This window comes from Pongo pygmaeus, chromosome 18, assembly GCF_028885625.2.
Source record: "Pongo pygmaeus isolate AG05252 chromosome 18, NHGRI_mPonPyg2-v2.0_pri, whole genome shotgun sequence".
In the NCBI taxonomy this organism is placed as follows: Eukaryota; Metazoa; Chordata; class Mammalia; order Primates; family Hominidae; genus Pongo; species Pongo pygmaeus.
Window position 1 is genome coordinate 6,987,230 of NC_072391.2, and position 14,913 is coordinate 7,002,142.

Consider the following 14,913-nt stretch of genomic DNA (forward strand, 5'->3'; position numbering starts at 1 on the left):
GGGCTGGGTACTGCCACCGGGGAGAAATGCTGCCCACTTAGAGAAAGAGAAACTGGTTCTCTTTAAGAGGCAGAGGGAGGTTTCCAGTGCCGGCTTGTTTGGAGGCAAAATGGCTGTTGTATTAAAATTGCCCAAACTTGGGCTTGTGCCTTGTGTGTTTAGAGCTCAAAGCCATGATTGCTTTCATTTTTTTTTTTTTTTGGTGATCGGTTTTCCATCCTTTTGCTTGGCAGGTTTCTGCTAATAGCTTCAACCTCAAGAGTTCCATTATACAGACACTAATAGCACCTACTATGTGTCAGTCTGTAGTGCCTACTATGTGCCAGGCATTGGAGATAATATAATGATGAACAAGATAAACATGGCACTTGGAAAAGAGAGTCTAGTTCCCACTCTCGGCCCACCCCAAAGAGAGGCCAGAATTGGGCTTCCAAAGATCTCAGATGCCCTTGCATCATCTCCCTGAAGAGGGCGGGTGAAGCTTTGGTGGCTGAAGAGAATTTGGCTGGACAATCCCCAAGGTTTGGAACGATGGGAAGGAGCTGCCATCTGTGTTTAAGGTGAGAAGTGGGGAAGTGGCTGGATATCAGAGGAAGCCAAGATTAAGAGAAGGTTTTTGTGAGTTCCTATGCATAGTGGAGACCTGTTATAGTGAGGGTCCCTGGGGCTGAGCCTGTGGGTCAGTGGAATGATGCTGTGAGGAGGGTCTTGTTATAGCAGATGGCCCAAAAAAGGCTGATGGATCATGAGCAGCTGGAAGAATGGAGAGTTGGGGAGATGTAGTTCCTACCTGGCTTTCCAAAAGTGTGTAAGCCCAAAATTCTTACATAAGCCCATGGAGAAGGGAAAGGAATGCTGGTAATGACAAGATTGAATTCTCCACCTGCCAGGCATCCAGGGACTGAGAGCAGATTTAACTGAAGTTACAGAAATAGGAATGTGACATTTCCTACATCCGGGTGTGTTGGAGCAAAATGTATTCCCTCTCAGGTTTGTGGAGAAGGAGAATGCTAACAGACAAGACTCCAGGTTTTCTCTCTTAAACCTGGTGCCTAGAAATGCATTTTCTACTGGATGCAGACAGAAGCTCCATATAGACATATCCATCGCTGCATCTCTCATGCCTTGTGTTCTTCCTAATTTTCCCATTTTAACCCACAGAGGAAGAAAGTTCCAGCATCACTTCTGGCCTCTCAAGAGTGAGTTAGGTGGTCAGGTGGGGTTGCTCATGCCTGTAATCTCAGCCCTTTGGGAGGTCGAGGTGGGCAGATCACTTGAGGCCAGGAATTCGAGACCAGCTTGGCCAACATGGTGAAACCGTGTCTCTACTAATAATAAAAAATTAGCCAGGCGTGGTCGTGGGTGCCTGTAGTCCCAGCTACTCGGGAGGCTGAGGCGTGAGATTCGCTTGAACCCAGGGGGCGGAGGTTGCAGTGAGCCAAGATTGCACCACTGCACCCTAGCCTGCATGATAGAGTGAGACTCGGTCTCAAAACAAAACAAAACAAAAACAAAAAAGAGTGAGTTAGGATGAAAGCTTCCAAGTCTCTCTGCCCCTTTCATACATCTCCTCCCTGGTGCGCGGAGGAGTTGACTTTATTGGCAAGACTGAGGAAATGCTGACTGTATTTCTGCCATGTTCACTTATTAGTGGATGGATTATTTTGCCTAGACTATGGCCACAGGAGCCACCTCTCAGTCCCTTGCATAGGCACCAGGCTTTTTTAGGGCAAGCAGGACAGGTAAGATCTGCCTCTGGCAGAGCCAGCTAGGTCTCCTTACCCTCTACTTCCCTTTCTGCCTGTGACTGAATGGGCATGTCAGGGTCTAGTAGGGGATCCAGGAGGAGGAAGCCTCATTAACTTCTATTCTGCAGCAATTGATGGCCACCCAACTTGAACAGTGGGGGCTTATCACCTCATGTACTAAGACCGGAGATAGCTGACGCCAAGGTTGGCTAAATTAGTAGCTTGAGATGTTAGGTTTTTCATTTGAGGTTTCTATGCTGCTCTTGCCTTCTGCTGTTGGTCACAGAGGCTGCCACAACCCACATGTCAAGTCCTCATGTGACAATATCCAGAGACAGCAAGGAAGAGGTACAGTGTATTCCTGCATATTTCTTAAAAAAATTTTTTTTGATAGAGAATAATTGTACACATTTATGGGGTCCATGTGAGATTCTAGTACATGCATGCAATGAGTAATGATCAAATCAGGGTCTTTAGGATATTAATCACCTCAAACATTGATCATTTCTTTGTGTTGGGACTATTTCAAATCTTATTGCTATTTAGAAATATACAATAAATTCATTTATCGGGATACAAAATCTATGTACACAAATCAGTAGCAGTGTTATACACCAACAGCAACCAGGCTGAGAATCAAATCAAACCCTTTTATAATAGCTGTAATAATAAAATACTTAGGAATATACCTAACCAAGGAGGTGAAAGACCCCTGCAAGGAAAACTACAAAACACTGCTGAAAGAAATCGTAGATGACACAAACAAATGGAAACACATTCCATGCTCATGGATGGGTAGACTAACTATTGTGAAAATGATCATACTGCCAAAAGCAGTCTACAAATTCAGTGCAATTCCTATCAAAATACCGTCATCATTCTTTATAGAACTAGAAAAAACAATGCCAAAATTCATTTGAAACTATAAAAGAGTCTGCATAGCCAAAGCAAAACTAAGCAGAAAGAACCAATCTAGAGGCATCACATTACCCAACTTCAAACTATATTACAGGCTATAGTCACCAAAACAGCATGGTGCTGGTATAAAAATAGGCACATGACCAATGGAACAGAGTAGAGAACCTAGAAATAAAGCCAAATACTTAAGAGCCAACTGATCTTCGACAAAGTAAACAAAAACAAAGTAAGGGAAGTACACCCTATACAACAAATAGTGCTGGGATAATTGGCAAGCCACATGTAAAAGAATAAAACTGGATCCTCATCTCTCACCTTATACAAAAATCAACACAAGATGGATCAAAGACTTAAATCTAAGGTCTGAAACCATAAAAATTCCAGAAGATAACATTGGAAAATGCTTCTACACATTGGCTTAGGCAAACAGTTTATAACCAAGAACCCAAAAGCAAATGCAACAAACACAAAGGTAAATAGATGGGACTTAATTAAACTAAAAGCCTCCTGCACAGCAAAGGAAATAATCAGCAGAGTAAACAGATCACCCAGAGAGTGGGAGAAAATTTTCACAAACTGCAACTGACAAAGGACTAATGTCCAGAATCTACAGGGATCTCTAATCAGCAAGAAAAAAATAATCCCATCAAAAAGTGTGCCAAGGACATGAATAGACAGTTCTCAAAAGAAGATATACAAATGGCCAACAAACATGAAAAAATGCTCAACATCACTAATTATCAGGGAAATGCAAATCAAAACCACAATGCAATACCATGTGTAAAATAAACAAAAAGAGGGCTGGGCGCTGTGGCTCACGCCTGTAATCCCAGCACTTTGGGAGGCCAAGGCGGGCGGATCACAAGGTCAGGAGTTTGAGACCAGCCTGACTAACATGGTGAAACCCCATCTCTACTGAAAATACAAAAATTAGCTGGGATGGTGGTGGTTGCCTGTAATCCCAGCTACTCAGGAGGCTGAGGCAGGAGAATTGCTTGAACCCGGGAGGCGAGGTTGCAGTGAACTGATATACTCCAGCCTGGGCGACAGAGCAAGACTCCACCTCCAAACAACAACAACAACAACAACAACAACAGCAAAAATTGATGTTGGCATGGACGTGGTGAAAGAGAACACTTTTACACTGATGGTGGGAATGTAAGCTAGTACCACCACTATGGAAAGCAGTATGGAGATTCCTTAAAGAACTAAAAGTAGATCTACCATTTGATCCAGCAATCCCACTGCTAGGTATCTACCCAGAGAAAAGGAAGTCATTATATGAAAAGACACTTTTGCACACGTTTGCAGCAGCAAAATTCACAGTTGCAAAACTATAGAACCAGCCCAAATGCGCATCAATCAGTGGATAAAGAAAATGTGTTATATATATATACCATAGAATACTGCTTAGCCTTAAGAAGGAATGAAATAATGGCATTCATAGCAACCTGGATGGAGTTGGAGACCATTATTCTAAATGAAGTAATTCAGGAATGGAAAACCAAACATCGCATGTGTTCTCACTCATAAGTGGGACCCAAGCTATGATGATGCAAAGGGACAAGAATGAAACAGTGGACTTTGGGGGCTCAGGGGGAGTGGGAGGGGGTGAGGGATAAAAGACTGTATACATTGGGCAAACTGCTCTGCTGATGGGTGTGCCACAATTTCAGAGATCACCACTGAAGAACTTATCCATGTAACAAAATACCACCTGTTCCCTAAAAACTATTGAAATAAAAAAAAGAAATATACAGTAAATTGTTATATCACTTTCTATGATATTAAACACTAGATCTTATTCCTTCTATTATATATTTTTATACCCATTAATCAACCTCTTTTCAAACCCCTCCTCTTCCCAGCTTCTGGTAACTATCATTGTACTCTTTATCTCCATGATATCAATTTTATATAGCTCCAGGGCACACAAGTCCATAAATGTGGTCTCTATCCCTGACCCTACTGACCTGAAACATGGCCCCCGCTTTGATTTCCAGGAGCATAAGCCGCTTATATAAGTGAGAACATGCAATAGTTTTCTTTCTGTGCATGGCCTAGTTCACCTGACATTATGACCTTTAGTTCCATCCATTTAGCTGAAAATGACAGGATTTCATTCTTTTTTATGTCTGAATACTATTCTTTTGTGCATATATTCCCATTTTCTTTATCCATTCATCCACTGATTGACACTTAGATTGATTCCATATCTTGGCTATTGTAAATAGTGCTGCAGTAAATATGGGGGTACAGGTATCCCGTTGATACACTGATATCCTTTTTTTTTTTGGATATATACCCAGGAGTGGGATTGCTGGATCATATGGTAGATCTGTTCTTAGTTTTTTGAGAAATCTCTGTGCTTTTTAAAATAATGGCTGTACTAATTTACATTCCCACCAACAATATACAGTAATTTTCTTTTCTTCAGATACTTGCCAGCATTTGTTGTGCTTTGTCTTTTTAATAATAGCCATTCTAACAAGTGTGAGATGATATCTCACTGTGGTTTTGATTTGCATTTCCATGATGATTAGTGATGTTGAATATTTTTTCATAAGCTTGGTGATTTGTATATCTTCTTTTGAGAAATGTCTGTTTATCTTTTGATAGTTTCTTTTCTGTGTAGAAGCTCTTTCATTTAATTAGTTCCCATTTGTCAATTTTTGCTTTTGTTGCAATTGCCTTTGGCATCTTCACCATGAACTCTTTGCCCATCACTGTGTACTGGGTGGTATTGCCTAGGTTGTCTTCCAGCGTTTTTATAGTTATGGGTATAACATTTAAGTCTTTAAGCCATCTTAAGTTAATTTTTGTATATGGTGTAAGGGAGGGATGTTGTCTTTTCACTCTGTTGATTGTTTTCTTTGATATGCAGAAGGTATTTAGTTTAATATAATCCCATTTGTGTTTTTGTTGCTTGTACTTTTTAAGTGTTAGCCATACAATCTTTGTTCTCAAGAGTTTCTCCTGTGTTTACTTCTAGTAGTTTTATAGTTGTGGCTGTTACGTTTAAGTCTTTAATCGATTTTGAGTTTATCTTTGTAAGTGATGAGAGATAAGGGTCTAGTTTTATTCTTCTGTGTTTGGATATCTAGTTTTCCTGGCACCATTTAATGAAGAGGGTGTCCTTTATTCAATGTATGTTCTTGACACCTTTCTTGACAATCAGTTAGCTGTAAATATGTGGATTCATTTCTGGGTTCTTTGGTCTGTTTCCTTTGTTTTTGTGTCTGTTTTAATATCAATACACACTGTTTTTGTTACTATAGCTTTGCAGTATATTTTTAAATCAGGTAGTGTGAGGCTTCTATCTTCGTTCTTTTTCCTCAGTATTGCTTTGGCTATTTGGGATCTTCTGTGGTTCCATATGAATTTCAGGGATTTTTTTTCCTGTTTCTGTGAAGAATATAATTGATAGGGATTATATTGGATCTCTAGATTGCTTCGGGTAGTATGGTCATTTTAACAATATTAGTTATTCCAACCCATGAGCATGAGATGCTTTTCTATTTGTTTGTGTTTTTCCTTCTCAATTTATTTTATCAGTGTTTTGTGGTTTTCATTGTAGAGGTTTTTTCTCTCCCCCCCCATCCTTGGTTAAGTTTATTCCTAGGTATTTTATTTTTGTAGCTATTATAAATAGAATGTCTTCCTTGATTTCTTTTCTAGCTAGTTTCTTACTGGTATATGGAAACATTACTGATTTTTGTATGTTGATTTTGTGTCCTGAAGCTTTACTGAATTATACATCCATTATTTAAAATTATTTTTTATTTTTTATTTTTTATTTTTTGAGATAGAGTCTCACTCTGTTACCCAGGCTGAAGTGCAGTGGTGCAATCTTGGCTCACTGCAACCTCCGCCTCTCAGGTTCAAGCGATTCTTCTGCTTCAGCCTCCCAAGTAGCTGGGATTACAGGCACCTACCACCATGCCTGGCTAATTGTTGTATTTTTAGTGGAGACAGAGTTTCACCATGTTGACCAGGCTGGTCTCAAACTCCCAACCTCAGGTTACCCACCCACCTTGGCCTCCCAAAGTGCTGGGATTACAGGCATGAGCCACCACGCCTAGCCTAATTTATCCGTTTTAAGAGTTTTTTTGGTGGAGTCTTTTTTTTTTTTTTTTTTTTTGTCTTTCTGTGCCTGGTTTATTTAACTTAACATAATGTCTTTCAGGTTCACTATGTGTCACAAATGACGAGGTTTTCTTTTTTAAAAAAAGGTTGAATCCTATTCCATTGTTTACAAGTATAAGATTATGTCATCTGCAAAGTGAGACAATTTGACTTCCTCTTGTCCAGTTTGGATGCCTTTTATTTCTTTATCTTGTCTGATCACTCTGGCTTGGATGTCCCATACTGTGTTGAATAAGAGTGGTGAAAGTGGGCATCCTTGTCTTGTTCCAGTTCTTAGAGGAAAGGCTTTTCAATTTTTCCCAGTGAGTATGATGTTAGCTGTAGATTTGTTATATATGCCTTTTCTTATGTTGAAGTGTTCCTTCTATGCCTAATTTGTTGAGAGTTTTCATCATGAAGGAATGGTAAGTTTTACTGAGTGATTTTTCTGCATCTGCTAAAATGATCAGATAGTTTTTGCCTTACATCTTGTTGATGTGATGTATCACATGTATTGATTTGTGTATGTTGAGCCATCTTTGCATTGCTGGGATAAATCCCACTTGATCATGGTATATTATCTTTTTCATTCATCATTAGATTCGGCTTATTAGTAGTATGTTGAGAATTTTTCCACCTGTGTTCATTAGGAATATTGGCCTGTAGTTTTCTCTTTTTGTTGTGTCCTTGTCTTGATCGGATATCAGGGTAATGCTGGCCTTATACAATGAGTTAGGAAGAATTCCCCCCTCTTCAATTTTTGGGAATAGTTTGAGAAGAATTGGTGTTTGTTTTTCTTTATAAATTGGGTAGAAATCAGCATAAAGGCTTAGTCTAGGGCTTTTCTCTTTTGGGAGACTTTTTGTTACTGATTCAAACCTGCTATTCATTTTGGGTCAGTTCAGGTTTTCTGTTTCTTCCTAGTTCAATCTTGGTAGGCTGTGTATGTCTGGGAATTTATCCCTTTCCTCTAGGTTTTCCAATTTGTTAGCATATGGTTGTTCATAATAGCCTCTAATGATCCTTTTTATTTCTCTGGTAACAGTTGTAATGTCTCCTTTTTCATTTCTGATTGTATTTATTTGGGTCTCCTTTCTTTTTCTTTTTTTTTTGGGTTAGCCTCACTAGTGGTTTATCAATTTTGTTTAACTTTTCAAAAAACCAACTTTTATCTTGTTGATTCTTTGCATTTCTTTTTTGTCTCTGTTGCATTTAGTTCTGCTATGTTATTTATTATTTTTTCTTTCTACTAATTGTGTGTTTGGTTTGTTCTTGCTTTTTGAGTTCCTTGAGGTGCATCATTAGGTTGTTTATTTGAAATCTTTCTACTTTTTTGGTGTAGGCATTTATTGCTATAAACTTCCCTCCTAGTACTGCTTTTGCTGTATCCCATAGGTTTTGCATGATGTGTTTCCATTTTCTGTTTAAAAAAATTTTTTGATGTCCATCTTAATTTCTTCTTTGACCCAATGATCATTCAATAGCATGTTTAATGTCCATGTATTTATACAGTTTCCAAATTTCTTCTTGTTATTGATTTCAAGTTTTATTCCATTGTGGTCTGAGAAGATACTTGATAAGATTTTAATTTTTAAAATTTTGTTGAGCCTTGTTTTGTGTCCTATCCTGGAGAATGTTCCATGTGTTGATGAGATGATTGCATATTCTGCTGCTGCTGGATGAAATATTCTGAAAATATCTGTTAGGTCCATTTGGTCTAAAGTGCAGCTTAAATCTAATGTTTCTTTGTTGATTTTATGTCTAGATGAACTGTCCAATGCTGAGAGTAGGATATTGAAGTTCTCAACTATCATTATATTGGACTCTATCTCTCCCTGTAGATTTAATAATATTTGCTATATGTGTCTGGATGCTCTTATGTTGGTTGCATGCATATTTAGAATTGTTAAATTTTGTTGCTGAATTGGTCCCTTTATTAACATATAATGACCTTTTTTGTCCTTTTTTACAGTTTTTTATTTAGTCTGTTTTATCTGATGTAAGTTTAGCTACTCCTGATTACTTTTGATTTCTGTTTGTGTGGTATATCTTTTTCAATCCCTTCACTTTCAGTCTGTGTGTGTCTTTACAAGTGAAGTGAGTTTCTTGTAGATGTTGTTGGATCATTTTTTATCCATTAAGCCTGTCTCTATCTTTTAGGTAGGTAATTTAACCCATATTCGAAGTTATTATTGATAGGTGAAGACTTATTCCTGTCATTTTGTTCATTGTTTTCTGGTTATTTTGTATATCCTTTTGGTATGGTTTGGCTGTGTCCTACTCAGATCTCATCTTGAAATTCCCATGTGTTATGGGAGGGACCCAGTGGGAAGTAGTTGAATCATGGGGGCCGGTCTTTTCCATGCTATTCTTTTGATAGTGAATCAGTCTCATGAGATCTGATGGTTTTAAAAGGAGGAGTTTCCCTGCTCAAGCTCTCTCTTTGCCTGCTGCCATCCCTGTAAGATGTGACTTGCCTCTCCTTGACTTCCACAATGATTTTGAAGCCTCCCCAGCAATGTAGAACTGTAAGTCCATTAAACCTTTTTCTTTTGTAAATTTCCCAGTCTTGAATGTGTCTTTATCAGCTGTATGAAAATGGGCTAATACAGTAAATTAGTACCAGAAGTGGGGTGTTGCTAAAAGATACCTGAATATGTGGAAGTGACTTTGGAACTGGGAAACAGGCAGAGGTTGGAACAGTTTGGAGGGCTCAGAAGGAGACAGGAAAATGTGGGAAAATTTGGAAGAAATTTCCTAGAGACTTGCCCAAAATGCTGATGGTTATATGGACAATAAAGTCTAGGCTGAGGTTGTCTCAGGTGGAAATGAGGAACTTCTTGGGAACTGGCTCAAAGGTGACTCCTGTTATGTTTTAGCAAAGAGACTGGTGGCATTTTGCCCCTGCTGTAGAGATTTGTGGAATTTTGAACTTGAGAGAGATGATTTAGGGTATCTGGTAGAAGAGATTTCTAAGCAGCAAAGCATTCAAGAGATGACTTGGGTGCTGTTAAAGGCCCTCAGTTTTATAAGGGAAGCAGAGCGTAAAAGTTTGGAAAATTTGCAGCCTGACAATGCAATAGAAAAGAAAATCCCATTTTCTCAAGAAAAATTCGATCTGGCTGCAGAAATTCGTTTAAGTAATGAGGAGTCAAATGTGAATCCCCAAGACAACGGGGAAAATGTCTCCAGGGCATGTCACAGGTCTTCATGGCAGCCCCTCCCATCAAAGGCCCAGAGGCCTAGGAAGAAAAGATTGTTTTGTGAGCTGGACCCAGGGACCCCTGCTGTGAGCAGCCTAGGCTGCCTGAGTCCTAGCCACTCCAGCTGCAGCTAAAAGGAGCCAAGGTACAATGTGGGCTGTGGCTTCAGAGGGTGCAAGCCCCAAGCTTTAGCAGCTTCCACATAGTGTTGAGCCTGTGGGTGCACAGAAGTCAAAAATTGAGGTTTGGGAACTGCTGCCTAGACTTCAGAAGGTGTAGGGAAAGGCCTAGATGTCCAGGCAGGAGTTTGCTGCAGGGGCAGGGCACTCATGGAGAACCTCTACTAGGGCAGTGTGGAAGGGAAATGTGGGGTCGGAGCCCCCACATAGAGTCCCTACTGCAGCATCACCTAGTGGAGCTGTGAGAAGAGGGCCACCATCCTCCAGACCCTGGAATGGTGATTTCACTGACAGCTTGCAGTGTGTGCCTGGAAAAGCTGCAGACACTCAGTGCCAACCTGTGAAAGGAGCCAGGAGGAGGGTTATACCCTACAAAGCCACAGGAGTGGAGCTGTGGCCTTTTTTCTCCCAAGGCCATGGGAGCCCACCTCTTACATCAGCATGACCTGCATGTGAGACATGGAGTCAAAGGAGATCATTTTGGAGCTTTGAGATTTGACTGCCCCACTGGATTTTGGGCTTGCATGGGGCCTGTAGCCCCTTTGTTTTGGCAATTTTCTCCCATTTGGAATGACTGTGTTTACCCAATGCCTATACCTCCATTGTATCTAGGAAGTAACTAACTTGTTTTTGATTTTACATGCTCATAGGTGGAAGGGATTTGCTTTGTCTCTCATGAGACTTTGGACTGTGGAGTTCTGACTTAATGCTGAACTTAGTTAAGACTTTGGAGGACTGTTGGGAAGGCATCATTGGTTTTGAATTGTGAGGACATGAGATTTGGGAGGGGCCAGGGGCAGAATGATATGGTTTGGTTGTGTCCCCACCCAAATCTCATCTTGAATTCCCACGTGTTGTGGGAGGGACCTAGTGGGAAGTAATTGAGTCATGGGGGCAGGTCTTTCCCGTGCTGTTCTCATGATAGTGAATAAGTCTCGCAAGATCTGATGGTTTTAAAAAGGGTAGTTTCCCTGCAGAAGCTCTCTCTTTGCCTGCTGCCATCCGTGTTAGACATGACTTGCTTCTTCTTGCCTTCCACCATGATTGTGAGGCTTCCCCAGCTACGTGGAACTGTAAGTCCATTAAACCTCTTTCTTTTGTAAATTGCCCAGTCTCAGTCAGGTATGTCTTTATCAGCAGTGCGAAAACAGACTAATACACCTTTGTTCCTTTTTTCCCTCATTATTTATTGTTGCAGTTTGATGGTTTTCTTTAGTGGTGACGTTTGAATCCTTTCTCCTTTGTGTGTCTGCTCTACCAGTGAGTTTTATACTTTCATGTATTTTCATGATGGTAGATATTGTTCTTTTGCTTCCCAATGTAGGACTCCCTTAAGCATTTCTTGTAGGACCACAACAAACAATACACAAACAAACAGTCTTTTGCTTATCTGGGAAATATTTTTTTCTTTTTTTGTTTCTTTTAGGCAATGGAGTCTTACTCTCTCACCCAGGCTGGAGTACAGTGGCATGATCATAGCTCACTGCAGCCTTGGACTCCTGGGCTCAAATGACCCTCCTGCCTCAGTCTTCTGATTCTCTGGAATTGTGCCACTGTGCCAGGCTCCTTCATTTTTGAAGGATAGCTTTGCTGGGTATAGTAGTTTTGGCTTAGATTTTTTTTTTTTTTTTTACTTTTAGTATACATCCATTTTTCTCATAGCCTGTAAGGTTTCTGCTGAGAAATCCCCTGTTAGCCTGATGGAGATTCTCTTATAAGTGACTTGATGCTTTTCTCTTGCTGTTTTTAGAATTTTCTCTTTGCCTTTTGACAGTTTTATCATAATATGCCTTGGAGAAGACCTTTTTGGGTTGTATTTATTTGGGAATCTTTGAGCTTCCTGTATTTGGATCTATATCATTTGCAAGACTTAGGAAGTTTTCAGTTATTATTTTGTTAAATAAGTTTTCTATGCCTTTACCCATCTCAACTCCATCTGGAACTGCAAGAATTTCAGTATTTGGCCACATATGTGTCCCATATGTCATGTAGCCTTGCTTCATTCTTTTTTCTTTCTTTTTGTCTGATTGGATTATTTTAAGGGACTAGTCTTCAAGTTCAGAAATTCTTTGTTTTGCTTGATCTAGTCTATGGTTAAAGCTGTCAGTTATCTTTTGTATTTCTTTCAGTGATTTCCTCTCTTCCAGGATTTGTGTTTGGTTCTTTGTTGTGCTGTCTATCTCTGTTGAATTTCTAATTCAGATCATGAATTAGTTTCCTGATTTTTTTGTATTCATTATCTGTGTTCTCTTATATCTCCCTGAGTTTCTTTAATATCATTATTCTGAAAATTTTTTCAGGCATTTCATAGATTTTCTTTTCATTGGAATCTGTTGCTGGAGAATTATTGTGCTTCTTTGGAGGTGTTATGTTTCCTTTTTCATATTTCTTGCATCCTTATGTGACTATCTGTGCCTCTGGCATAACCATCACTTCTTCCAATTTTATGGATTGGCTTTTATAGGGGAAAGACCTTTTCTTCTAGCTGTATCTACAGTGTTCATTGGGTATCACACTTTGGCTTTGATTTAGGGTAGGTACAGTGGTATAGTCTGCATATGATTTATTCAGCTGTAATTGGCATGAATGGTGTCTGTGAGTTATTCAGTGGCTTAGACTGCAGTTTTTTTTTTGTTGTGGTTGTTGAGATGGAGTCTCGCTCTGCCGCCAGGCTGTAACGCAGTGACGTAATCTCAGCTCACAGTAACCTCTGCCTCCCGGGTTCAAGCAATTCTCCTGCCTCAGCCTCCTGAGTAGCTGGGACTACAGGTGCATGCCACCACACCTGGCTAATTTTTGTATTTTTAGTAGAGACAGGGTTTCACCATGTTGGCCAGGCTGGTCTCGAACTCCTCACCTTGTGATCTGCCCACATCAGCCTCCCAAAGTGCTGGGATTACAGGCGTGAGCCACCACACCTGGCCAGACTGCAGTTGTTATTGGAGGCTGTTGTGAGGTTTTGCTGAGGATGGGGATGCCAGGAAGTCTTGTCCTTCGGCATCATTGGTAGTGGTGGTGGACCAGGTGTCCATGATCAATACTGGGGATCATGGGCAGCGTATGTGGGCACTGATGATAGCCTGTCTGCGTGGGCCAATCCCTGGGCCTCTATGTGGCTTCTTTGGTTATTGGCAGTGGCAGTACTGGGCCAGGTGAGCAGGTGCGCCATTGGGCTCCTGGGTGGTGTGTGTGGCAGGCCCATCTCTAGTTCTCCAGGTGATCTCTGCAGGTTCTGGTGGTGGGTAGGCAGGCGTTTCCTTAAGCCTCTCAGTAGTAAATGTGAGCACTAGCTCTGGAGGCAAGGTGAGTCAATCTCCAGGCCCCCAGATGGTGCATTCAGGCACCAGCATATTCCTATGCATTTCTAGATAAAAGTATTTTTTAGAAAACCTGAGCATATGTCCTATTAATACGACTTACCCTCATCAGCTCTGCATGAGAAGGGGGAATTCCCTCAGTAGAACAGTCAGAATGGAATCACAGACTTGTTTTGAACTAGTCACTGGTAAGGGGGATTAGGCTAAAATGATAAGCTCAGAATCTAAACCTTGGACTAGGGAATGGCAAACTTTTTCAATAAAGAGGCAAACGGTAATATTTTAGGCTTTTGGTCTAGATAACCTCTGTTGCAGTGATGCAGTGGTGCCATTGTAGCCTAAAAGCATATGTAGACAATGCATAAATGAATGGACCTGGTTTTATTCCAGTAAAACTTAATTTATACAAACAGTCAGAGGGCCAGATTTGGCCCTTGGTCTATAGTTTGCCAACCCTGTTTAGACCAGTTATAATTTATTCCCTGGTGCTGGGCCAACTTTTTCTTAAAAAAAAAAAAAGAAAGCAACCCGCTGTCAGAATAAAATAGGGTTTCTATTTAAAAAGAAGAAGCTGGGTGTGGTGGCTCATGCCTATAATCCTAGCACTTTGGGAGGATGAGGCAGGAGGACTGCTTGAGGCCATGAGTTTGAAACCAACTTGGGCAATATAGTGAGACCCTGTCTCTGCAAAGAATAAAAAAATTAGCTAAGCATGGTGACACTTGTCTGTAGTCCTAGCTATGTAGGAGGCTGAAAGGGAAGATCACTTGAGCCCAGGATTTTGAGGTTATAGTGAGCTCTGACTGTGCCGCTTGTACTCTAGCCTAGGCAAAGAGTGAGACCCCATTTCACACACACACACACACACACACACACACAAAGTTGGTTGGGGCGGGTTGGAGAAGAAAGTATTTCTGAATTTCTGGGTAGGTAACTGGTAGTGTCAGGCCAAACTAGCTCTACAGTCTTATTCATTATAAATAAAGGCAACTAGAAGATCTCCATCTAGCTATTAAAAATTGGTTAAAATCTACAGAGATAAAGGACGGTCGCCCTTGTATCCGTTAGTTGTTATCACAAAGTGCTGCATAACAAGTCACTCCAAATCACAGTGGCTTAATACAACAATCGTTTATTTTCATGGATCTATGGGTCAGCTGAGGATTGGTTAATCTGACATGAGCATGTCTGGGAAGCTCTACTTTGCTCTTGGTGTCTCTTATCTTCTGCTGGAAGCAGCAGGCTGGCCTGGGCTTGTTCTGATGGTGATAGCAGGAGTGAGCGAGCACAAATGAATGCACACTTTCCAAGTTTTTGGTCATGCAGATTAATATTCCAGTGGCCAAAGCTAGACACATGACTAAACCCAATATTAGGGGCTGGAGAAATATACTCCGATTCTTCAGTGGGAGGAACTGCAGAG

At 40.5% G+C, this 14,913-nt stretch overlaps 1 protein-coding gene across 21 annotated transcripts in view; it reads left to right on the top strand.

Annotated features, from left to right (window-relative positions):
- Window positions 1-14,913, top strand: part of RBFOX1 (RNA binding fox-1 homolog 1) — a 2,494,239-nt gene that overhangs the window by 32,790 nt on the left and 2,446,536 nt on the right. The window lies entirely within an intron of this gene.